A 26,845-nucleotide genomic window follows, 5' to 3' on the forward strand; every position below is an offset into this window, starting at 1 on the left:
GTTTCTCTAAAATCCTTCTTTCTCTTTATTTTACTGCCTGTTAATTTTTATTGCAATGTTCCTATAAGGAGCTTTCCGTTAGAGTTTCTCTAAAATCCTTCTTTCTCTTTATTTTACTGCCTGCCAATTTTTCATGCTTCGTTGCTGTAGGGAGTTTTGCTTTAGAGTTTCTCTAAAATCCTTTTTTCTCTTTATTTTACTGTCTGTCAATTTTTTTTGTTACGTTGCTGTTGGGAGCTTTGCTTTAGAATTTCTCTAAAATCCTTCTTTCTCTTTATTTTACTGCCTGCCAATTTTTCATGCTTCGTTCCTGTACGGAGCTTTGCTTTAGAGTTTCTCTAAAATCCTTCTTTCCCTTTATTTTACTGCCTGTTAATTTTTATTGCAATGTTCCTATAAGGAGCTTTCCGTTAGAGTTTCTCTAAAATCCTTCGTTCTCTTTTTTTACTTCATGTCAATTTTTATTGCTATGTTCCTGTAGGGAGCTTTGCTTTAGAATTGCCCTAAGACCCTTCGTTCTCTTTATTTTACTGCCTGCCAATTTTTCATGCTTCATTGCTGTAGGGAGTTTTGCTTTAGAATTTCTCTAAAATCCTTTTTTCTCTTTATTTTACTGCCTGTTAATTTTTTTTGTTACGTTGCTGTCAGGTGCTTCGCTTTAGAGTTTCTCTAATATCTCTAGTTCTTATTATTTTCTTTCTTGCCAATTTTTACTGCAATGTTGCTGTAGGGAGCTTTGCTTTAAAGTTTCCCTATGATCCTTTGTTCTTTTTATTTTACTGTATGTCAATTTTTATTACTATGTTCCTGTAGGGAGCTTTGCTTTAAAGTTTCCCTATGATCCTTTGTTCTTTTTATTTTAAGCCTGTAAATTTTTATTGCTACGTTGCTGTAGACAGCTTTCTTTTAGAGGTTCTCTAAAATCCTTCGTTATTTTTTTATTGCCTGTCATTTTTATTGCTACGTGGCTGTAGGGTGCTTTGCTTTAGAGTTTCTCTAAAATCCTTCTTTCTCTTTATTTTACTGCCTGTCAATTTTTATTGCTATGTTCCTGTAGGGAGCTTTGCTTTAGAATTCCCCTAAGACCCTTCGTTCTCTTTATTGTACTGCCTGCCAATTTTTTTTGTTACGTTGCTGTAGGGAGCTTTGCTTTAGAGTTTCTCTAAAATCCTTCTTTCTCTTTATTTTACTGCCTGTTTATTTTTATTGCAATGTTCCTATAAGGAGCTTTCCTTTAGAGTTTCTCTAAAATCCTTCGTTCTCTTTTTTTACTGTATGTCAATTTTTCATGCTCTGTTGCTGTAGGGAGTTTTGCTTAAGGGTTTCTCTAAAATCCTTTTTTCTCTTTATTTTACTGCCTGTCAATTTTTTTGTTACGTTGCTGTAGGGAGCTTTGCTTTAGAGTTTCTCTAAAATCCTTCTTTCTCTTTATTTTACTGCCTGTCAATTTTTTTGTTACGTTGCTGTAGGGAGCTTTGCTCTAGAGTTTCTCTAAAATCCTTCTTTCTCTTTATTTTACTGCCTGTCAATTTTTTTGTTACGTTGCTGTAGGGAGCTTTGCTCTAGAGTTTCTCTAAAATCCTTCTTTCTCTTCATTTTACTGCCTGTCAATTTTTTTTGTTACATTGCTGTAGGGAGCTTTGCTCTAGAGTTTCTCTAAAATCCTTCTTTCTCTTTATTTTACTGCCTGTTAATTTTTATTGCAATGCTCCTATAAGGAGCTTTGCTTTAGAGTTTCTTTAAAATCCTTCGTTCTCTTTTTATACTGTATGTCAATTTTTATTGCTATGTTCCTGTAGGGAGCTTTGCTCTAGAGTTTCTCTAAAATCCTTCTTTCTCTTTATTTTACTGCCTGCCAATTTTTCATTCTTCGTTGCTGTAGGGAGTTTTGCTTTAGAGTTTCTCTAAAATACTTTTTTCTCATTATTTTACTGCCTGCCAATTTTTCATGCTTCATTGCTGTAGGGAGTTTTGCTTTAGAATTTCTCTAAAATCCTTCTTTCTCTTTATTTTACTGCCTGTCAATTTTTTTTGTTACGTTGCTGTAGGGATCTTTGCTTAAGACTTTCTCTAAAATCCTTCTTTCTCTTTATTTTACTGCCTGCCAATTTTTTATGCTGCGTTGCTGTAGGGAGTTTTGCTTTAGACTTTCTCTAAAATCCTTTTTTCTCTTTATTTTACTGCCTGTCAATTTCTTTTGTTACGTTGCTGTAGGGAGCTTTGCTTTAAAGTTTTTCTAAAATCCTTGTTTCTCTTTATTTTACTTCATGTTAATTTTTTATTGCAATGTTCCTATAAAGAGCTTTCCTTTAGAGTTTCTCTGAAATCCTTCGTTCTCTTTTTTTACTGTATGTCAATTTTTATTGCTATGTTCCTGTCGGGAGCTTTGCTTTAGAATTCCCGTAAGACCCTTCGTTCTCTTTATTTTACTGCCTGCCTTTTTTTCATGCTTCGTTGCTGTAGGGAGTTTTGATTTAGAGTTTCTCTAAAATCCTTCTTTCTCTTTATTTTACTGCCTGTTAATTTTTATTGCAATGTTCCTATAAGGATCTTTCCGTTAGAGTTTCTCTAAAATCCTTCTTTCTCTTTATTTTACTGCCTGCCAATTTTTCATGCTTCGTTGCTGTAGGGAGTTTTGCTTTAGAGTTTCTCTAAAATCCTTTTTTCTCTTTATTTTACTGTCTGTCAATTTTTTTTGTTACGTTGCTGTAGGGAGCTTTGCTTTAGAGTTTCTCTAAAATCCTTTTTTCTCTTTATTTTACTGTCTGTCAATTTTTTTTGTTACGTGGCTGTAGGGTGCTTTGCTTTAGAGTTTTTCTAAAATCCTTCTTTCTCTTTATTTTACTGCCTGCCAATTTTTCATGCTTCGTTGCTGTAGGGAGTTTTGCTTTAGAGTTTCTCTAAAATCCTTTTTTCTCTTTATTTTACTGCCTGTCAATTTTTTTTGTTACGTTGCTGTAGGGAGCTTTGCTTTAGAGTTTCTCTAAAATCCTTCTTTCTCTTTATTTTACTGCCTGTTAATTTTTATTGCAATGTTCCTATAAGGAGCTTTCCGTTAGAGTTTCTCTAAAATCCTTCGTTCTCTTTTTTTACTTCATGTCAATTTTTATTGCTATGTTCCTGTAGGGAGCTTTGCTTTAGAATTCCCGTAAGACCCTTTGTTCTCTTTATTTTACTGCCTGCCTTTTTTTCATGCTTCGTTGCTGTAGGGAGTTTTGCTTTAGAGTTTCTCTAAAATCCTTCTTTCTCTTTATTTTATTGCCTGTTAATTTTTATTGCAATGTTCCTATAAGGAGCTTTCCATTAGAGTTTCTCTAAAATCCTTCTTTCTCTTTATTTTACTGCCTGCCAATTTTTCATGCTTCGTTGCTGTAGGGAGTTTTGCTTTAGAATTTCTCTAAAATCCTTTTTTCTCTTTATTTTACTGTCTGTCAATTTTTTTTGTTACGTTGCTGTTGGGAGCTTTGCTTTAGAATTTCTCTAAAATCCTTCTTTCTCTTTATTTTACTGCCTGCCAATTTTTCATGCTTCGTTCCTGTACGGAGCTTTGCTTTAGAGTTTCTCTAAAATCCTTCTTTCTCTTTATTTTACTGCCTGTTAATTTTTATTGTAATGTTCCTATAAGGAGCTTTCCGTTAGAGTTTCTCTAAAATCCTTCGTTCTCTTTTTTTACTTCATGACAATTTTTATTGCTATGTTCCTGTAGGGAGCTTTGCTTTAGAATTGCCCTAAGACCCTTCGTTCTCTTTATTTTACTGCCTGCCAATTTTTCATGCTTCATTGCTGTAGGGAGTTTTGCTTTAGAATTTCTCTAAAATCCTTTTTTCTCTTTATTTTACTGCCTGTCAATTTTTTTTGTTACGTTGCTGTAGGGAGCTTTGCTTAAGACTTTCTCTAAAATCCTTCTTTCTCTTTATTTTACTGCCTGCCAATTTTTCATGCTGCGTTGCTGTAGGGAGTTTTGCTTTAGACTTTCTCTAAAATCCTTTTTTCTCTTTATTTTACTGCCTGTCAATTTTTTTTGTTACGTTGCTGTAGGGAGCTTTGCTTTAAAGTTTCTCTAAAATCCTTGTTTCTCTTTATTTTACTTCCTGTTAATTTTTATTGCAATGTTCCTATAAAGAGCTTTCCTTTAGAGTTTCTCTGAAATCCTTCGTTCTCTTTTTTTACTGTATGTCAATTTTTATTGCTATGTTCCTGTCGGGAGCTTTGCTTTAGAATTCCCGTAAGACCCTTCGTTCTCTTTATTTTACTGCCTGCCTTTTTTTCATGCTTCGTTGCTGTAGGGAGTTTTGATTTAGACTTTCTCTAAAATCCTTCTTTCTCTTTATTTTACTGCCTGTTAATTTTTATTGCAATGTTCCTATAAGGAGCTTTCCGTTAGAGTTTCTCTAAAATCCTTCTTTCTCTTTATTTTACTGCCTGCCAATTTTTCATGCTTCGTTGCTGTAGGGAGTTTTGCTTTAGAGTTTCTCTAAAATCCTTTTTTCTCTTTATTTTACTGTCTGTCAATTATTTTTGTTACGTTGCTGTTGGGAGCTTTGCTTTAGAATTTCTCTAAAATCCTTCTTTCTCTTTATTTTACTGCCTGCCAATTTTTCATGCTTCGTTCCTGTACGGAGCTTTGCTTTAGAGTTTCTCTAAAATCCTTCTTTCTCTTTATTTTACTGCCTGTTAATTTTTATTGCAATGTTCCTATAAGGAGCTTTCCGTTAGAGTTTCTCTAAAATCCTTCGTTCTCTTTTTTTACTTCATGTCAATTTTTATTGCTATGTTCCTGTAGGGAGCTTTGCTTTAGAATTGCCCTAAGACCCTTCGTTCTCTTTATTTTACTGCCTGCCAATTTTTCATGCTTCATTGCTGTAGGGAGTTTTGCTTTAGAATTTCTCTAAAATCCTTTTTTCTCTTTATTTTACTGCCTGTCAATTTTTTTTGTTACGTTGCTGTAGGGAGCTTTGCTTAAGACTTTCTCTAAAATCCTTCTTTCTCTTTATTTTACTGCCTGCCAATTTTTCATTCTGCGTTGCTGTAGGGAGTTTTGCTTTAGACTTTCTCTAAAATCCTTTTTTCTCTTTATTTTACTGCCTGTCAATTTTTTTTGTTACGTTGCTGTAGGGAGCTTTGCTTTAAAGTTTCTCTAAAATCCTTGTTTCTCTTTATTTTACTTCCTGTTAATTTTTATTGCAATGTTCCTATAAAGAGCTTTCCTTTAGAGTTTCTCTGAAATCCTTCGTTCTCTTTTTTTACTGTATGTCAATTTTTATTGCTATGTTCCTGTCGGGAGCTTTGCTTTAGAATTCCCGTAAGACCCTTCGTTCTCTTTATTTTACTGCCTGCCTTTTTTTCATGCTTCGTTGCTGTAGGGAGTTTTGATTTAGAGTTTCTCTAAAATCCTTCTTTCTCTTTTTTTTACTGCCTGTTAATTTTTATTGCAATGTTCCTATAAGGAGCTTTCCGTTAGAGTTTCTCTAAAATCCTTCTTTCTCTTTATTTTACTGCCTGCCAATTTTTCATGCTTCGTTGCTGTAGGGAGTTTTGCTTTAGAGTTTCTCTAAAATCCTTTTTTCTCTTTATTTTACTGTCTGTCAATTTTTTTTGTTACGTTGCTGTTGGGAGCTTTGCTTTAGAATTTCTCTAAAATCCTTCTTTCTCTTTATTTTACTGCCTGCCAATTTTTCATGCTTCGTTCCTGTACGGAGCTTTGCTTTAGAGTTTCTCTAAAATCCTTCTTTCTCTTTATTTTACTGCCTGTTAATTTTTATTGCAATGTTCCTATAAGGAGCTTTCCGTTAGAGTTTCTCTAAAATCCTTCGTTCTCTTTTTTTACTTCATGTCAATTTTTATTGCTATGTTCCTGTAGGGAGCTTTGCTTTAGAATTGTCCTAAGACCCTTCGTTCTCTTTATTTTACTGCCTGCCAATTTTTCATGCTTCATTGCTGTAGGGAGTTTTGATTTAGAGTTTCTCTAAAATCCTTCTTTCTCTTTTTTTTACTGCCTGTTAATTTTTATTGCAATGTTCCTATAAGGAGCTTTCCGTTAGAGTTTCTCTAAAATCCTTCTTTCTCTTTATTTTACTGCCTGCCAATTTTTCATGCTCTGTTGCTGTAGGGAGTTTTGCTTAAGGGTTTCTCTAAAATCCTTTTTTCTCTTTATTTTACTGCCTGTCAATTTTTTTGTTACGTTGCTGTAGGGAGCTTTGCTTTAGAGTTTCTCTAATATCTTTCGTTCTTATTATTTTCTTACTCAGCCGCCTTGAACCTAGGTTACGTAAAAGGACTTCCTTCTTTTGAAGCAATGGAATGCTGTAAGGGGCAAGCACCTCAAAAAAACCAACAACACAGTCACCCTTTAGAACCATGTACGACGGCACCTTTCTGTGTAGCTTTTAATTTTAAGGGATAAGACATTTCAGCTAAAAGTTATATTTTCATTAAATTTTCTAGGAGAAATGTTCGCTGTCGCAGACACCCAGTGGACACCGCAATAAAAGATGATGTCGATGCATCAGTAGCAAAGAGGCAAACGCACATGAAGGAAAGGTTTACCACATGAACCAAGTCTCTATACAGAAATCCAATACAGACACTTTCCTTGTTTGTAATCGTTTAAAGATTTTGCAGCCACAAGAACGTTGCAGACAATTCCATTCCGTATGGCATGTAAACTTGATTTCTCACGCTCGGCCTTGTAACATCTCTTTATAACTTGTCTAGTCGCCTTTAGCTCCCGAATGGAATGCCCCCTCGCCCTTAATGTGCCGCTTATGTACCGCCTAACTACCGAAATTGTTCGGCCTAACTGCCCAAAATTAAGTAGGGTAACTCTGAACGGAAAGCTGCAATTTGGAGCCATCTATTGTCGGGAAATGTACAAAGAAGTCTCTAAGTTAACCATAAACACAACCTCTTCGATCGCGTGGAACATAGGTCGATGCAATATCCAGGGCAATCGCGAGGCAAGCCTTGCTGAGGGGGGGGGGGGGAGGTGTGGACAACAAATTTACCTGATTATTAAACAATTACCTGAAATTCTTAACATGCTGAAGCAAACCTCTGCAATACTTTTTGTCAATCTAACGGTGTGGCATATAATTCGCAATTTTCAATTTTATATGATTATAACAGACTTTTATAATAGTTTTGTCAAATCTGTATATCGGGACGGGCAAGGATATACCTACCCGAGCCCGCACCATGGTTGCCGCCGAGGGACTAGAAAATTTTCGAATTTTGATGCTTCCAGTTCCCTGGAAAATAATTTTTTTTTTACCAAATTTTACTAAAGCAATCCTATTAATCCTATTAAAAATTCTTTTATTTTTACAAACAAATTGAGCAGCAGATAAAAACAACTGGCAAAATTTCCCCGTGGTTTGAAAAATTCCATGTTGTCAGTTACCTCTGAAGCCAGGTAACAAGCAGCACTGGTTGTCAATTTAGATCGCTCTTTCCAACCTAGCATGCCTTTTGAATGTTACAAAAAAACCTGGAGCTCATTATAAATTGCAGTTGACGCTTCTACCGAGAAACTTTAGGGGAAATGGACACATGGCACAATTTTACCTAAAGAGGGCATGGATTATTAAATTTTGTGCCAACAAGAAATCTTCAAATCTTCAAATCATTAGTTTGTTTACCTTCCTTCATACCAAGAAAAATCATATTTAACCAAAGGAGCAACTACCTTTGCTTATTCCTTTATTGATCTTAAGCATGACGGTCTCTGAAATTCCTAAAGCGTTGCTTCCACTGGGCGGACTTTACCTGAAATTTCCTATCCAGATGCTATTCAGGAGATGTGACACCCTTCAGTCGCGACGCCCCTAGTAATATTGAACCCCTTTCCTACTTACAACCCTGCATCCTTAGTAAATGTATATTCTGAAGCTACTTAGCACCCTTATTGCCCTCTCAAACTCTCCTTTTTAAACAGTGAACGACAAGTGTCGTCTAACTACAGCGAAAAGATGCCCATCTCCATCGGGAGCATTCCCCATCATTGATACATTGTTTATGTTCTCCTTTTAGGTTCGGCCTTGTCAATTGCCACCCTCAACAAATTAAGAGAGTATTTTGAGATGAAGCTTTAGAAATTGTCTATTGAATTTCTTTTGTTTGAAGTGAGAATCTTTTGAATTGTTGGTTTTTAGGAAAGATAATTGATACTCGCTCATCCAAAAGGTTAAAGTAAACGTCCTTTTGTGGAATGGTAGCATGGATTGAGATAAACATTGCTTATTTTCTGTGTATTTTTCCTGTTTTGCGTTTAAAAGATATTTGATATTCCAGCCGGCCCGGCCCTCACCTCTCAGTGTTTTCACAAAGAGAGGCTTTTGTCTGAAATTGAATGGCCAGTGTTTCAGCTAGAAGTTGCATTATTGGCGAAACCATAAACAGTATCAAATTTTAGTTTCCACCATTAGGTGCGGGAGGTTGCGGCCGTCCTTGTGGTATTTCGTTTTGTCGAATAGGACCGATTTAAGCAAAGTTATTTGACTTTTTCTTGGCTGAGAGCAAGGGGGATTCAGGTTTACATAAAGGCGTTCAGAAAAAACAATAGGCTTGTGATTCCCCGAGTTTCTGAAGACTTGGGTTTTTAGCGATTTACACAAAAAGTATCACAGTTACAAGTTTTTTAGTGCATTCATGAGATGGGCCGTTCGATGCTCGATTTTTTGAGCTATTTCCCGTAATTTTGGGACCTGTTTATGCTGAGTTATTGAGGATTTGGTGATTAAAACACGCAAAAAACGGTTTTTTGCAGTTTAAAAATCTAAAACAGCCGATAAAAATTCTGTGAAGCAATGAAAATATCGCTGATTTTTTGCTCGATTTTTTGAGCTATTGCTTGTCTTGTTTGAAGCTTGCGTTACTGAATTAACTCGATTTTTCCGAAAAGTGCACTTTTCAAATTTTCTCAAATTTGCATCGCAGCTACCGATCAAGCTCAAACCGGTAACTGCGGCGGCGGTCAGACTTTTTCTTGAAAAACGGTGTTTAATTGACACTTAAAAACAGGAAAAGTCTGTGAACGGGTAAAAGAGCTTCCTGGATTCGATTTAAATGCATTTAAAGTTGCATTTCATGATTTTTTAAAGTTTCGATACATTTGCCCCAATTAAACACCGTTTTTCGTTTCCTTTTGACGAATAGGACCGATTTAAGCAAAGTTATTCGACTTTTTCTTGGCTGAGAGCAAGGGGGGTTCAGGTTTACATAAAGGCGTTCAGAAAAAACAATAGGCTTCTGATTCCCCTATTTCTAAAGACTTGGGTTTTTAGCGATTTACACAAAAAGTATCACAGTTACAAGTTTTTGAGTGCATCCATGAGATGGACCGTTTGATGCTCGATTTTGTGAGCCGTTTCCCGTAATTTTAGGACCTGTCTTTGCCGAGTTATTGAGGATCTAATGATTAGAACAAAAGAAATGGAAATTCCCAAAGAACTGTGAAAATCAGACAGTTTTGAGAGTTTCTTGACCGAACAATCCGATCGGGCGACGGGCGGCTAGCAACATTGGGGCAAATGTATCAAAACTTTAAAAAATCATGAAATGCAACTTTAAATGCATTTAAATCGAATCCAGGAAGCTCTTTTCACCGTTCACAGACTTTTCCTGTTTTTAAATTCCAATTAAACACCGTTTTACGTTTCCTTTTGTCGAATGGGATCGATTTTTGCAAAGTTATTCGACTTTTTCTTGGTTGAGAGCAAGGGGGATTCAGGTTTACATAAAGGCGTTCAGAAAAAACAATAGGCTTCTGATTCCCCAAGTTTCTAAAGACTTGGGTTTTTAGCGATTTAAACAAAAAGTATCACAGTTACAAGTTTTTGAGCGCATCCATGAGATGGACCGTTTGATGCTCGATTTTGTGAGCCGTTTCCCGTAATTTTAGGACCTGTCTTTGCCGAGTTATTGAGGATCTAATGATTAGAACAAAAGAAATGGAAATTCCCAAAGAGCTGTGAAAATCAGACAGTTTTGAGAGTTTCTTGACCGAACAAGCCGATCGGGCGACGGGCGGCTAGCAACATTGGGGCAAATGTATCGAAACTTTAAAAAATCATGAAATGCAACTTTAAATGCATTTAAATCGAATCCAGGAAGCTCTTTTCACCGTTCACAGACTTTTCCTGTTTTTAAATTCCAATTAAACACCGTTTTTCAAGGAAAAGTTTTGACCGCCGCCGCAATTACCGGTTTGAGCTTGATCGGTCGCTGCGATGCAAATTTGAGAAAATTTGAAAAGTGCACTTTTCGGAAAAATCGAGTTAATTCAGTAACGCAAGCTTCAAACAAGACAAGCAATAGCTCAAAAAATCGAGCAAAAAATCAGCAATATCTTGAACGCCTCGCAGAATTTTTATCGGCTGTTTTCGATTTTTAAACTGCAAAAAACCGTTTTTTGCGTGTTTTAATCACTAAATCCTCAATAACTCAGCATAAACAGGTCCCAAAATTACGGGAAATAGCTCAAAAAATCGAGCATCGAACGGCCCATCTCATGAATGCACTAAAAAACTTGTAACTGTGATACTTTTTGTGTAAATCGCTAAAAACCCAAGTCTTCAGAAACTCGGGGAATCACAAGCCTATTGTTTTTTCTGAACGCCTTTATGTAAACCTGAATCCCCCTTGCTCTCAGCCAAGAAAAAGTCAAATAACTTTGCTTAAATCGGTCCTATTCGACAAAACGAAATACCACAAGGACGGCCGCAACCTCCCGCACCTAATGGTGGAAACTAAAATTTGATACTGTTTATGGTTTCGCCAATAATGCAACTTCTAGCTGAAACACTGGCCATTCAATTTCAGACAAAAGCCTCTCTTTGTGAAAACACTAAGAGGTGAGGGCCGGGCCGGCTGGAATATCAAATATCTTTTAAACGCAAAACAGGAAAAATACACAGAAAATAAGCAATATTTATCTCAATCCATGCTACCATTCCACAAAAGGACGTTTACTTTAACCTTTTGGATGAGCGAGTAAAAATTATCTTTCCTAAAAACCAACAATTCAAAAGATTCTCACTTCAAACAAAAGAAATTCAATAGACAATTTCTAAAGCTTCATCTCAAAATACTCTCTTAATTTGTTGAGGGTGGCAATTGACAAGGCCGAGCCTAAAAGGAGAACATAAACAATGTAACAATGATGGGGAATGCTCTCGACGTAGATGGGCATTTGAACACCGCTCGAAAAGAAGTGTATCGGAGAGTCTGAGGGGGCAAGTTGCTAAGTAGTTTCAGATTATACATTTACTAAGGATTCAGGGCTGGGGTAGGAAAAGGGCCCAATTTTGCATTGACCTATGATTCACGCGATCGAAGTGGTTGTTTATCGTTAACTTAGGGACTCCTTTACATATTTTCCGACAATAGATGGCTCCAAACAGCAGCTTTCTATTCAGAGTTACCCTAACCCTACTTAATCTTCGGCGTTTAGGCGGCACAAAAGCTTCAAGGGCAAGGGCCTTTACAAAGGCGAATGTGAGAAATCAAGTTTACACGCCATGGGGAAAGAAATTTCCGGCAACACGTTTCTATGCATAGAAAATCTTTAAAATTTAAAACGATAAACAAACTAGGAAAAAGTGTCTGTATTGGGTTTCTATGTGGAGATTTGGTTCATTCCCTAAACCTTTTCTTCACTTGCGTTTGCCTCTTTGCTACTGATGCATCGACATCATCTTCTGTTGCGGCGTCCACTGGGTGTCTGCGGCATTCACCTAAAAATTTAATGAAAATGTCACTTTTGGCTGAAATGTCTTATCTTTTTGAATTGACAGATACACAGAGAGGTGACGACTGACGTCGTACATGGTTACAAAGAGTGACTGTGCTGCTGGTTTCTTTGAGATGCTTGCCCCTTACGGCATTCCATTGCTGAGATTTAACGAAGACACTTCTAAGAGGAGCAAAACAGAATCAATCCTGGAAAATTTTCAGCCATAAAAAGAGATTGGTTCACATACAAATCTGCTCACGAAGGAATTTGTGTTTGAAGAAGGAAATCCTCAACGAAACTACCGGGGGGGTGTGGGGGGGGGGGTGTGACACCCCCCCAATCCAAAAAATAGTCGATTTCGCAGGGCAATCGAAGATTTCGCAGGGCGCCAAGAAGAGCTTTATTGCCACGCAGAAATGCCACCTCTGAAGTTCATAAAGAGCCGTTTAGGAATGATGAAATGGAAATATCGTATTTGTTATGAACCTCCCTTCCTGACATTGCATTTTAGAGAACGGAACAGGTATGTAAGGAAAAGCTCCGTTATTTGCAAAGCGAAAGCATTTCTTACCGAAAGTCATAGCCAATGGATGCAATGGTTGATGCATATGTTTATGAGAGCAAGGTTGAGTCATGCAAATTAACTTAAGTTGTAAATTATTTTCATGACAAGCACGGCGTCACTGGGGGGGGGGGGAATAAGGGGTTGAAGTCCCTCACTTTGGTCAAGATAGGAATTTTTTTATCATTTTTTCTATTACTTTTTAACAGTGCATGAACTAAAAAACATAATAAATCGTTAAGATACCGATTTTGTTTCATCTAATTGCTAACTTTTTCACGTATATTTTTATTATTTTTCTTTTATTTGCATTAATTCAGTAAATCATTTTCTGTATCATTGCAATGTTTTAATTTTTGATGTGTGAACATGGCCTTCTTGATACAAGAAACTGCACATTTCTGTTCAGGAAAAAAAATTCTCCCAATCAAAACAACATCTTCCTCTGTCATTCACAATTACGTGCAATCTGAAACGAAAGGTTGTCGTTTCTTTCCTTCCCAAACGTCTAACACTAGAGTTTTAGCATGACATCCCCCTCCCTATTTTTCCCAATAAACAATAATATTTTCAATAAACAATCAGTTCTTTTAGCACAATAGTATTTTGCTAAATTTTTTTCTGAAAGATGCTTTTTAGCCCTTTTTACAAGGTATAATTTCAAAAAATTTATTCACGTCGGACCCAACCATGGTGGGTCCTCCTACCTCACTAAACTCGACTCTTAGCCCCACTGGGTTAAATTTCGTTGCGCTGTCTACATCGTGTACCCCCCCCCCCCTCCAATTAGCTGTTTATTAGCCTAATTTTGCAAACCAACATTAAATGAAGTGAATATAAAAAAACAATTTACGCTCACGTAGAGAAATAGAAATTTCATAGGCAATGAAGTTTCAAGTTTGTTTTTATTGCTTAGAAGTTTGTCCTTGGTAAAGACCAGTGTACACCGGTAAAGCTTTCACTAGTAACCTATAGACAAACCGGTCTATAGGTCTGCAGGGCACCACTCAGTTTTGCAGGGCAGAAACCCTTTTCACCCCCCCAAAACTATTGGCCAAGTTACGCCCCTGGCTGAATCCCCTTCAAAGGCGACCCTTTAAACACATACTTCTTCCATTAAATATTCAACCTTCCTGAATATTTAATTTTATTGAACTTCTTCCTGAATTTGATGTTATAAAGATCATAGTTTGTTTTAAACAGCGAGGGTTGCAGAGACTGCTCGCTTTTTTTGTGTCGTTAGCAAACCGAAGTTCGCAAACTCATTCAAAGCTATTCATAAGCAAAGTTGGCAACTTCAATAAAGAGCTTAGAAGTCGTTTGAAAGTTTTTCTAATGATATCTCAATGGTCTTTCTGTTATTAAAGGTTTATTTGATGCATAAGTTTTGATGTAGCATTTGAAAACTGTGTCGGGAATTGAGCACTTTGGTGGATCGAAAATGACCTAAAAGGAGTATTGGCGCGTGATTGGCTATTTGGTTTCTTCTCTCTAGTGATTTTCGATCCAAAACGTTGTTTTCGGTTTTCTGTGCAGTCTTGATATTAGCCATTGTCATTTGATCATTTTCATTGGTTGTATTTATAATTATTTGACCTTGATCATTGATAATTTTGCAAAAAATCATCATTAGTGACAAGTTGCGATTTCCTGCTTGTACAACAGTTTGCTGATGCCTGAGATCGAGGGGCGATTCACTCTTGCAAATAGCGTACGAGATTTTGCCTGAAACAAAAGGATTTCTAGAGATTTTCAGATAAAAAAATAGGATTTTCACAAAAGGTGTACGAGATTTTCTTAGAGTGATTTGTCCCTCGGTTGAGATAATAATTTATCAATGACTTGTACGGCATTCAAGTTGTATCTGTATACCCCAGAGGCATCAATTTTGTTGCGTTCTTGCGCAATCTCCCGACCCCATTATTCTGTGGATATACCTTTGTTTGAAAGTGGTCAGCAGGGAGCAGCCTCAGTGAAATGGAACAAATAAATATTTGAAGTTTCAAGATAAAAATATCGCGTTAAGGGGTGCTTTTTTTATTACGCAAAAGGGGACATGCTTGAGAATATCGAATATTCTCTAGGAGCGTTTAATAACCCACCCAGAAAGGCTTATATTATGGTGATAAAAAAACATGCATTTCTTGCATCCATTTGATACCAAAGGTTTTGGTTTTTTTTCCTACGTGAACAGAGAAAGGCGGAAATGTCATCCTTTTGGGGGTTTAAGGAGATTGCACGCCGTCCTGGATACTGCCAAGGTGCAAATTTATCTCTTTATAAAAAATGCTGATAATAATACGTTGTAAAAAACAAGCAAAAATACAGCATAATTTACTGAGGGTAGGAGAAAATGTTTATGTGCTATACAAAAACATAATTTTCTGAAATTTTAATCCTCAAAAACAGCATGAAATATTGAATGAAATCAGCCCTATGGAAAAAGTAAAGGGAAAATGAATAGGAAATAATGAATATTCAATATAGAATCTTCGAATTAATACCCAAGATGGCCCAGGATGGCTAAATAAACGCACCTATAAACGCATTAGCTAGCTACATAAACGCACCTGCTTGCTTTGTAAACGCATTAGCTAGCTAAATAAACGCCCCATTTCGTCCTGTAAACGCATTAGCTAGCTACATAAACGCACCTGCTTCCTTTGTAAACGCATAAGCTAACTAAATAAACACCCCATTTCGTCCTGTAAACGCGTTAGCTAGCTACATAAACGCACCTGCTTGCCTTGTAAACGCATTAGCTAGCTAAATAAACGCACCTGCTTGCCTTGTAAACGTATTAGCTAGCTAAATAAACGCCCCATTTCGTCCTGTAAACGCATTAGCTAGCTACATAAACGCACCTGCTTGCTTTGTAAACGTATCAGCTAGCTAAATAAACGCCCCATTTTGTCCCGTAAACGCATTAGCTAGCTACATAAACGCACCTGCTTGCTTTGTTAACGTATTAGCTAGGTAAATAAACGCCCCATTTCGTCCTGTAAACGCATTAGCTAGCTACATAAACGCACCTGCTTGCCTTGTAAACGTATTAGCTAGCTAAATAAACGCCCCATTTCGTCCTGTAAACGCATGAGCTAGCAACATAAATGCACCTGCTTGCTTTGTAAACGTATTAGCTAGCTAAATAAACGCCCCATTTCGTCCCGTAAACGCATTAGCTAGCTACATAAACGCACCTGCTTGCCTTGTAAACGCATTAGCTAGCTAAATAAACGCCCCATTTCGTCCTGTAAACGCATTAGCTAGCTACATAAACGCACCTGCTTGCTTTGTAAACGTATTAGCTAGCTAAATAAACGCCCCATTTCGTCCTGTAAACGCATTAGCTAGCTACATAAACGCACCTGCTTGCTTTGTAAACGTATCAGCTAGCTAAATAAACGCCCCATTTTGTCCCGTAAACGCATTAGCTAGCTACATAAACGCACCTGCTTGCTTTGTAAACGCATTAGCTAGCTAAATAAACGCCCCATTTCGTCCTGTAAACGCATTAGCTAGCTACATAAACGCACCTGCTTGCTCTGTAAACGCATTAGCTAGTTAAATAAACGCCCCATTTCGTCCTGTAAACGCACGAGCTAGCTACATAAACGCACCTACTTGCCTTGTAAACGCATTAGCTAGCTAAATAAACGCCCCATTTCGTCCTGTAAACGCATGAGCTAGCCACATAAACGCATGAGCTAGCTACATAAACGCACCTGCTTGCTTTGTAAACGCATTAGCTAGCTAAATAAACGCCTCATATCGCTGTAAACGCATGAGCTAGCTACATAAACGCACCTGCTTGCTCTGTAAACGCTTTAGCTAGCTAAATAAACGCCCCATTTCGTCCTGTAAACGCATGAGCTAGCTACATAAATGCACCTGCTTGCTTTGTAAACGTATTAGCTAGCTAAATAAACGCCCCATTTCGTCCTGTAAACGCATGAGCTAGCTACATAAACGCACCTGTTTGCTCTGTAAACGCATTAGCTTGCTAAATAAACGCCCCATTTCGTCCTGTAAACGCATGAGCTAGCTAGATAAATGCACCTGCTTGCTTTGTAAACGCATTATCTAGCTAAATAAACGCCCCATTTCGTCCTGTAAACGCATGAGCTATCTACATAAATGCACCTGCTTGCTTTGTAAACGCATTAGCTAGTTAAATAAACGCCCCATTTCGTCCTGTAAACGCGTAAGCTAGCTACATAAATGCACCTGCTTGCTTTGTAAACGCATTAGCTAGCTAAATAAGTAGTATTCTTACATTTACTATTTTCACCATCAAAACTTGATAAATTTTCCAATATATTCCAGTTTAAAAGTCATCTTTTAGCTTTTATGAAACTTGCTATGGCCACTTGAATTTTGGCTCGATAGAATATTTTGCTGCGGTGCTGCCATTTCTGTTTCAGCCTGTGCAATACTTTTGCTCACTAAGTGTACATAAGCACGAAAAACCGTTATTGTGTAGACAAAAGGAGTTCATTTTTACCTCAGGACTCCATTGGTAACATTCTCAATAGGGAAGTGGCACTGATTGGGCAACCTTAACAGACATGTGCTCGCGTTTCTGATTGGCCTATTTCGATCCACAATTGGGTGTATATATTTTCTAGCGCAGAGTTTTCGATTTATGTTCTGACGTTTTAAACTCTAATAAGTGTCAAATTAAAAGCTTTAGTATAAACAAACGTTTGGGTTTTGAAAATCCATTTTTGTTCCACCAAAAGATTGTTAGTTTACATCCACTGACGGACTGGCAGGGAAACAAGATTGCAATCGCACAGTGTCTTCGTTTCTAGGGTTTGGTCTTTTTCCAAATCTTTTAGTTTCTATTTGTAACTAATGTGAGCTAAGTTCAAATTCAGTTTAAATCCAAAACAAGGCGTAAGTATTTTCAAACTTTAAGGTCCTTCAAATAATGAATATGTATGTGGCTTTTTAATGTTTCTAGTATTACTTTAATGGTTTCCATAAGTTTGGACACGAATCTGTCAATGCTTTCTGTCAAATATATGTAGTAACCACATTGCAGATGAGTTTCATTGTACAATGATCCGTCCTCTGTATGGTATGAAATAATGCAAGCTATTTCAGTTGCTGACTTCAAAAGACAAATTTCTTTTCCTTACGTGTCAAGAAAGACAATTAATTACATTAAGTCCTAGCAAAGTTATAATTTATTGTAAAATTTTAGTTTATCGTATTACACACATTTGTATTGGATTGCTTCTCTTTGTTTGTGCTGTTCCTAACTATAATTCATACTTGTAGCTCTAGCTCTTGATTTCCTCAGTAACATTCCACGTTTATTTGAATTGTGTGGGCATAGTAATACACTTTGTGAACAATTAATACTATCAATGTAGGTTGACAAAAAAGATAAAAAGCTCCTTTTTTAGTTTGCGTATAACGACAGTCCCTTCTAGAAGTTTTTATAGTCAATTGCATGCTAAGATGAATTTCAAATGTTGAAAAATGATGTGACTTTGCCCATTTTTATAAAGATTTCCTACCAAGAGTGTAAGAAACAAAGACAATAAAGCTTATTTCAAAACTCAAAAGAGAGACGATGGAGAGTCATCGACTTTAGCAGTATGGGATAACGAAATTCTAAAAAATAACAGGCAACGAAATAAAGTGAGCCAAGGATTTTAAAAAAAGTCTGAAGGAAAACTCCTTACAGTAACGAAGCAATAGAAAATAGACAGGCAATGAAATAAAGAGAACGAGGGATTTTAAAGAAATTCTGATGCATAGCTTCCTACAACAACGATGCAATAAAAAATGACAGACTGTGAAATAAAGAGAACGAAGGATTTTAGGAAAATTCTAAAGCATAGCTCCTTACAGCAACAAAACAATAGAAAAAAACAGGCAATAAAATAAAGATAACGAAGGATTTTAGGGAAATTCTAAAGCATAGCTCCCTACAGCAACAAAGCAATAAAAAATGACAGGCAATGAAATAAAGAGAGCAAAGCATTTCAAAAAAATTCTGAGGCATAGCTCCCTACAGCAATTTAGCAATAGAAATGACAGGCAATGAAATAAAGAGGGCAAAGGATTTTAGGAAAAGTTCAAAGCATAGCTCTCTACAGCAACGAAGCAACAAAAAATGACAGGCAATTAAATAAAGAAAGCGAAGGATTTCAAAAAAAATTCTGAAGCATAGCTCCCTACAGCAACTTAGCAAAAGAAATGACAGGCAATGAAATAAAGAGGGCAAAGAATTTTAGAAAAAGTCTAAAGCATAGCTTCTTACAGCAACGAAGCAATAAAAATGACAGGCAATGATATAAAGAGAACGAAGGATTTTGGGGAAATTCTGAAGCATAGCTCCCTACAGCAACAAAGCAATAAAAAATGACAGGCAATGAAATAAAGACAGCGAAGGATTTTAGGGAGACTTTGAAGCATAGCTCCGTACAGCAACAAAGCAATAAAAAATGACAGGCAATGCAATAAAAAGAGCAAAGGATTTCAAAAAAATTATGAAGCATAGCTCCCTACAGCAACTTAGCAATAGAAATGACAGTCAATGAAATAAAGAGGGCAAAGGATTTTAGAAAAAGTCTAAAGCATAGCTTCTTACAGCAACGAAGCAATAAAAATGACAGGCAATGATATAAAGAGAACGAAGGATTTTGGGGAAATTCTGAAGCATAGCTCCCTACAGCAACAAAGCAATAATAAATGACAGGCAATGAAATAAAGACAGCGAAGGATTTTAGGGAGATTTTGAAGCATAGCTCCGTACAGCAACGAAGCAATAAAAAATGACAGGCAATGAAATAAAAAGAGCAAAGGATTTCAAAAAAATTCTGAAGCATAGCTCCCTACAGCAATTTAGCAATAGAAATGACAGGCAATGAAATAAAGAGGGCAAAGGATTTTAGGAAAAGTTCAAAGCATAGCTCTCTACAGCAACGAAGCAACAAAAATATGACAGGCAATTAAATAAAGAAAGCGAAGGATTTCAAAAAAATTCTGAAGCATAGCTCCCTACAGCAACTTAGCAAAAGAAATGACAGGCAATGAAATAAAGAGGGCAAAGGATTTTAGAAAAAGTCTAAAGCATAGCTTCTTACAGCAACGAAGCAATAAATATGACAGGCAATGAAATAAAGAGGGCAAAGGATTTTAGAAAAAATCTAAAGCATAGCTTCTTACAGCAACGAAGCAGTAAAAATGACAGGAAATGAAATTAAGAGAACGAAGGGTTTTTGGGAAATTCTGAAGCCTAGCTCCCTACAGCAACTTAGTATTAAAAATAGAGAGGCAATGAAATAAAGAGAGTGAAGGATTTTAGGGAGATTCTGAAACATAGCTTCCTACCGCAACGAAGCAATAAAAAATGACAGGCAATTAAATAAAGAGAATGAAGGATTTTTGGGAAATTCTGAAGCATAGCTCCCTACAGCAACAAAGCAATAAAAAATGACAGGCATTGAAAAAAAGAGAACCAAGGATTTTTGGGAAATTCTGAAGCATAGCCTCCTACAGCAACTTAGCAATAAATAATGACTGGCAATGAAATAAAGAGAGCGAAGGATTTTAGGTAGATTTTGAAGCATAGCTCCCTACAGCAACAAAGCAATAAAAAATTGACAGGCAATGAAATAAAGAAAGTTAAGGATTTTAGGGAAATTCTGAAGCATAGCTCTCTATAGCAACGAAGCAACGAAAAATGACATGCAATTAAATAAAGAAAGCGAAGGATTTCAAAAAAATTCTGAAGCATAGCTCCCTACAGCAACTTAGCAAAAGAAATGACAGGCAATGAAATAAAGAGGGCAAAGGAATTAAGAAAAAGTCCAAAGCATAGCTTCTTACAGCAACGAAGCAATAACAATGACAGGCAATGAAATTAAAAGAACGAGGGATTTTTGGGAAATTCCAAAGCAAAGCTCCCTACAGCAAGTTGGCATTAAAAGATAACAAGCAATGAAATAAAGACAGCGATGGATTTTAGGGATATTCTGAAGCATAGCTCCGTACAGCAACGAAGCAATAAAAAATGACAGGCAATGAAATAAAGAGAGCAAAGGATTTCAAAAAAATTCTGAAGCATAGCTCCCTACAGCAACTTAGCAGTAGAAATGACAGGCAATGAAATAAAGAGGGCAAGGGATTTTAGGAAAAATCTAAAGCATAGCTTCCTACAGCAACGAAGCAATAAAAATGACAGGCAATGAAATTAAGAGAACGAAGGATTTTTGGGAAATTCTGAAGCATAGCTCTCTATAGCAACGAAGCAACAAAAAATGACATGCAATTAAATAAAGAAAGCGAAGGATTTCAAAAAAATTCTGAAGCATAGCTCCCTACAGCAACAAAGCAATAAATATTGACAGGCAATGAAAAAAAGAGAGTGAAGTATTTTAGAGAAATTCTAAAGCATAGCTCCCTACAGCAACAAAGCAATAAAAATTACAGGCAATAAAATAAAGATAACGAAGGATTTTAGGGAAATTCTAAAGCATAGCTCCCTACAGCAACAAAGCAATAAAAAATGACAGGCAAAGAAATAAAGAGAGCAAAGCATTTCAAAAAAATTCTGAGTCATAGCTCCCTACAGCAATTTAGCAATAGAAATGACAGGCAATGAAATAAAGAGGGCAAAGGATTTTAGGAAAAGTTCAAAGCATAGCTCTCTACACCAACGAAGCAACAAAAAATGACAGGCAATTAAATAAAGAAAGCGAAGGATTTCAAAAAAATTCTGAAGCAGAGCTCCCTACAGCAACAAAGCAATAAAAAATGACAGGCAATGAAATAAAGACAGCGAAGGATTTTAGGGAGATTTTGAAGCATAGCTCCGTACAGCAACGAAGCAATAAAAAATGACAGGCAATGAAATAAAAAGAGCAAAGAATTTCAAAAAAATTCTGAAGCATAACTCCCTACAGAAACTTAGCAATAGAAATGACAGGCAATGAAATAAAGAGGGCAAAGGATTTTAGAAAAAGTCTAAAGCATAGCTTCTTACAGCAACAAAGCAATAAAAATGACAGGCAATGATATAAAGAGAACGAAGGATTTTGGGGAAATTCTGAAGCATAGCTTCCTACAGCAACAAAGCAATAAAATATGACAGGCAATGGAATAAAGACAGCAAAGGATTTTAGGGAGATTTTGAAGCGTAGCTCCGTACAGCAACGAAGCAATAAAAAATGACAGGCAATGAAATAAAAAGAGCAAAGGATTTCAAAAAAATTCTGAAGCATAGCTCCCTACAGTAATTTAGCAATAGAAATGACAGGCAATGAAATAAAGAGGGCAAAGGATTTTAGGAAAAGTTCAAAGCATAGCTCTCTACAGCAACGAAGCAACAAAAAATGACAGGCAATTTAATAAAGAAAGCGAAGGATTTCAAAAAAATTCTGAAGCATAGCTCCCTACAGCAACTTAGCAATAGAAATGACAGGCAATGAAATAAAGAGGGCAAAGGATTTTAGGAAAAATCCAAAACATAGCTTCTTACAGCAACGAAGCAATAAAAATGACAGGCAATGAAAAAAAGAGAACCAAGGATTTTTGGGAAATTCTGAAGCATAGCTCCCTTCAGCAACAAAGCAATAAAAAATGACAGGCAATTAAATAAAGACAGCGAAGGATTTTAGGGAGATTCTGAAGCATAGCTCCGTACAGAAACGAAGCAATAAAAAATGACAGGCAATGAAATAAAGAAAGCAAAGGATTTCAAAAAAAATTCTGAAGCATAGCTCCCTACAGCAACTTAGCAATAGAAATGACAGGCAATGAAATAAAGAGGGCCAAGGATTTTAGGAAAAATCCAAAACATAGCTTCTTACAGCAACGAAGCAATAAAAATGACAGGCAATGAAAAAAAGAGAACCAAGGATTTTTGGGAAATTCTGAAGCATAGCTCCCTTCAGCAACAAAGAATAAAAAATGACAGGCAATTAAATAAAGACAGCGAAGGATTTTAGGGAGATTCTGAAGCATAGCTCCGTACAGAAACGAAGCAATAAAAAATGACAGGCAATGAAATAAAGAAAGCAAAGGATTTCAAAAAAAATTCTGAAGCATAGCTCCCTACAGCAACGAAGCAATAAAAATGACAGGCAATGAAATTAAGAGAACGAGGGATTTTTGGGAAATTCTGAAGCCTAGCTCCCTACAGCCACTTAGTATTAAAAATAGAGAGGCAATGAAATAAAGAGAGTGAAGGATTTTAGGGAGATTCTGAAACATAGCTCCCTACCGCAACGAAGCAATAAAAAATGACAGGCAATTAAATAAAGAGAGCGAAGGATTTTAGGTAGATTTTGAAGCATAGCTCCCTACAGCAACAAAGCAATAAAAAAGTGACAGGTAATGAAATAAAGACAGCGAAGGATATTAGGGAGATTCTGAAGCAGAGCTCTCTACAGCAACGAAGCAATAAAAAATGACAGGCAATAAAATAAAGAGAGTGAAGTATTTTAGGGAATGTCTAAAACAAAGCTCCCTACAGCATCTTAGCAATAAAAATTGACAGGCAATTAAATTAAAAAAGCGAAGGATTTTAAGAAAATTCTGAATCATAGCTCCCTACAACAATTTAGCAATAAAAAATGACAAGCAATAAAAAAAAAAGAACCAAGTATTTTTGGGAAATTTCAAAGCCAAGCTCCATACAGCAACTTAGCAAAAAAAATTCACAGGCAATGAAATAAAGAGAACCAAGGATTCTAGGGAAATTCTGAAGCATAGCTCCCTACAGCAACTTAGCAGTAGAAATGACAGGCAATGAAATAAAGAGGGCAAGGGATTTTAGGAAAAATCTAAAGCATAGCTTCCTACAGCAACGAAGCAATAAAAATGACAGGCAATGAAATCAAGAGAACGAAGGATTTTTGGGAAATTCTGAAGCATAGCTCTCTATAGCAACGAAGCAACAAAAAATGACATGCAATTAAATAAAGAAAGCGAAGGATTTCAAAAAAATTCTGAAGCATAGCTCCCTACAGCAACAAAGCAATAAATATTGACAGGCAATGAAAAAAAGAGAGTGAAGTATTTTAGAGAAATTCTAAAGCATAGCTCCCTACAGCAACAAAGCAATAAAAATTACAGGCAATAAAATAAAGATAACGACGGATTTTAGGGAAATTCTAAAGCATAGCTCCCTACAGCAACAAAGCAATAAAAAATGACAGGCAAAGAAATAAAGAGAGCAAAGCATTTCAAAAAAATTCTGAGTCATAGCTCCCTACAACAATTTCGCAATAGAAATGACAGGCAATGAAATAAAGAGGGCAAAGGATTTTAGGAAAAGTTCAAAGCATAGCTCTCTACAGCAACGAAGCAACAAAAAATGACAGGCAATTAAATAAAGAAAGCGAAGGATTTCAAAAAAATTCTGAAGCAGAGCTCCCTACAGCAACTTAGCAAAAGAAATGACAGGCAATGAAATAAAGAGGGCAAAGGATTTTAGAAAAAGTCTAAAGCATAGCTTCTGACAGCAACGAAGCAATAAAAATGACAGGCAATGATATAAAGAGAACGAAGGATTTTTGGGAAATTCTGAAGCATAGCTTCTTACAGCAACGAAGTAATAAAAATGACAGGCAATGAAATAAAGAGAGTGAAGTATTTCAGGGAAATTCTGAAACATAGCTCCCTTTAGCAAACCTAGCATGAACAATTGACAGGGAATAAAAAAAAGAGAGTGAAGATCTTTAAGGAAATTCTGAAACATAGCTCCCTACTGCAACGAAGCAATAAAAATTGACAGGCAATTAATTAAAGAAAGCGAAGGATTTCAAAAAAATTCTGAAGCATAGCTCCCTACAGCAACTTAGCAAAAGAAATGACAGGCGATGAAATAAAGGGGGCAAAGGATTTTAGGAAAAGTCTAAAGAATAGCTTCTTATAGCAACGAAGCAATAAAAAATGGAAAGCAATGAAATAAAGAGAATGAAGGATTTTAGGGAGATTCTGAAGCAGAGCTCTCTACAGCAACGAAGCAATAAAAAATGACAGGCAATAAAATAAAGAGAGTGAAGTATTTTAGGGAATGTCTAAAACAAAGCTCCCTACAGCATCTTAGCAATAAAAATTGACAGGCAATTAAATTAAAAAAGCGAAGGATTTTAAGAAAATTCTGAATCATAGCTCCCTACAACAATTTAGCAATAAAAAATGACAAGCAATAAAAAAAAAAGAACCAAGTATTTTTGGGAAATTTCAAAGCCAAGCTCCATACAGCAACTTAGCAAAAAAAATTCACAGGCAATGAAATAAAGAGAACCAAGGATTCTAGGGAAATTCTAAAGCATAGCTCCCTACAGCAACGATGCAATAAAAAATGACAGGCAATGAAATAAAGAGAGTGAAGTATTTTAGGGAAATTCAAAAGCATAGCTCTCTACAGCAACTTAGCAAAAGAAATGACAGGCAATGAAATAAAGAGGACAAAGGATTTTAGAAAAATTCTAAAGCATAGCTTCTGACAGCAACGAAGCAATAAAAATGACAGGCAATGATATAAAGAGAACGAAGGATTTTTGGGAAATTCTGAAGCATAGCTCCCTACAGCAACAAAGCAATAAAAAATGACAGGCAATGAAATAAAGACAGCGAAGGATATTAGGGAGATTCTGAAGCATAGCTCCGTACAGCAACGAAGCAATAAAAAATGACTGGCAATAAAATAAAGAGAGCTAAAGATTTTAGGAAAAGTCTAAAGCAAAGCTCCTTACAGCAACGAAGCAATGAAAAATGACAGGCAATAAAATAAAGAGAACGAAGGATTTTAATGAAAATCTAAAGCATAGCTCCCTACAGCAAGTTAGCAAAAAAAGGACAGGCAATAAAAAAAAGATAATCAAGGATTTTAGGGAAATTCCAAAGCATAACTCCCAATAGCAACTTAGCAAAAAAAAGACAGGCAATGAAATAAAGAGATCCATGGATTTTAAGAAAATTCTAAAGCAAACTCCCTACAGCAACGAAGCAATAAAAAATGACAGGCAATGAAATAAAGAGAGTGAAGTATTTTAGGGAAATTCTGAGACATAGCTTTCTACAGCAACAAAGCAATAAAAAATGACAAGCAATGAAAAAAAGAGAACCAAGGATTTTTGGGAATTTTCAAAGCCAAGCTCCCTACAGCAACTTAGCAAAAACATTCACAGGCAATGAAATAAAGAGAGCCAAGGATTTTAGGGAAATTCTAAAGCATAGCTCCCTCCAGCAAAGAAGCGATAAAAAATGACAGGCAATGAAAAATAGAGAGAGATGGATTTTAGGGAATGTCTAAAACAAAGCTCCCTACAGCATCTTAGCAATAAAAATTGACAGGCAATAAAGTGAAGAAAGCGAAGGATTTTGAGAAAATTCTGACTCATAGCTCCCTACAGCATTTTAGCAATAAAAAATGACAAGCAATGAAAAAAAGAGAGCCAAGGATTTTTTAGAAATTTCAAAGCCAAGCTCCCTACAGCAACTTAGCAAAAAAAATTCATAGGCAGTGAAATAAAGAGAACCAAGGATTTTCGGGAAATTCTAAAGCATAGCTCCCTACAGCAACAAAGCAATAAAAAATTACAAGCAATGAAAAAAAGAGAACCAAGGATTTTTGGGAAATTTCAAAGCCAAGCTCCCTACAGCAACTTAGCAAAAACATTCACAGGCAATGAAATAAAGATAATCAAGGATTTTAGGGAAATTCTAGAGCATAACTCCCAATAGCAATTTAGCAAAAAAAAAGACTGGCAATGAAATAGAGAGATCCATGGATTTTAAGAAAATTCTAAAGCATAGCTCCCTACAGCAACGATGCAATAAAAAATGACAGGCAATGAAATAAAGAGAGTGAAGTATTTTAGGGAAATTCAAAAGCATAGCTCTCTACAGCAACTTAGCAAAAGAAATGACAGGCAATGAAATAAAGAGGACAAAGGATTTTAGAAAAATTCTAAAGCATAGCTTCTGACAGCAACGAAGCAATAAAAATGACAGGCAATGATATAAAGAGAACGAAGGATTTTTGGGAAATTCTGAAGCATAGCTCCCTACAGCAACAAAGCAATAAAAAATGACAGGCAATGAAATAAAGACAGCGAAGGATATTAGGGAGATTCTGAAGCATAGCTCCGTACAGCAACGAAGCAATAAAAAATGACTGGCAATAAAATAAAGAGAGCTAAAGATTTTAGGAAAAGTCTAAAGCAAAGCTCCTTACAGCAACGAAGCAATGAAAAATGACAGGCAATAAAATAAAGAGAACGAAGGATTTTAATGAAAATCTAAAGCATAGCTCCCTACAGCAGGTTAGCAAAAAAAGGACAGGCAATGAAAAAAAGATAATCAAGGATTTTAGGGAAATTCCAAAGCATAACTCCCAATAGCAACTTAGCAAAAAAAAGACAGGCAATGAAATCAAGAGATCCATGGATTTTAAGAAAATTCTAAAGCATAGCTCCCTACAGCAACGAAGCAATAAAAAATGACAGGCAATGAAATAAAGAGAGTGAAGTATTTTAGGGAAATTCTGAGACATAGCTCCCTACAGCAACAAAGCAATA

At 36.2% G+C, this 26,845-nt stretch overlaps 1 protein-coding gene and 1 long non-coding RNA gene across 2 annotated transcripts in view; one reads left to right on the forward strand and one right to left on the reverse strand.

Moving 5' to 3' along the window:
- Positions 1–10,120, forward strand: part of LOC148957828 (uncharacterized) — a 71,338-nt gene extending 61,218 nt beyond the window's left edge. Inside the window, exon 7 of the mRNA XM_089114304.1 lies at positions 6,445–10,120. The gene's annotated coding sequence lies outside the window, so the exon portion shown is untranslated. The remainder of the gene's footprint in view (positions 1–6,444) is intronic.
- A 94-nt stretch (positions 10,121–10,214) lies between these two features.
- The window catches only part of LOC148957829 (uncharacterized), a 49,933-nt gene continuing 33,302 nt past the window's right edge, over positions 10,215–26,845 (reverse strand). The window contains exon 4 of the long non-coding RNA XR_016145120.1: positions 10,215–11,732. This is a non-coding gene — a long non-coding RNA (uncharacterized LOC148957829). The remainder of the gene's footprint in view (positions 11,733–26,845) is intronic.

Source organism: Rhopilema esculentum, chromosome 20 (assembly GCF_057945365.1).
Source record: "Rhopilema esculentum isolate cy_ngs chromosome 20, ASM5794536v1, whole genome shotgun sequence".
NCBI classification, from domain to species: Eukaryota; Metazoa; Cnidaria; class Scyphozoa; order Rhizostomeae; family Rhizostomatidae; genus Rhopilema; species Rhopilema esculentum.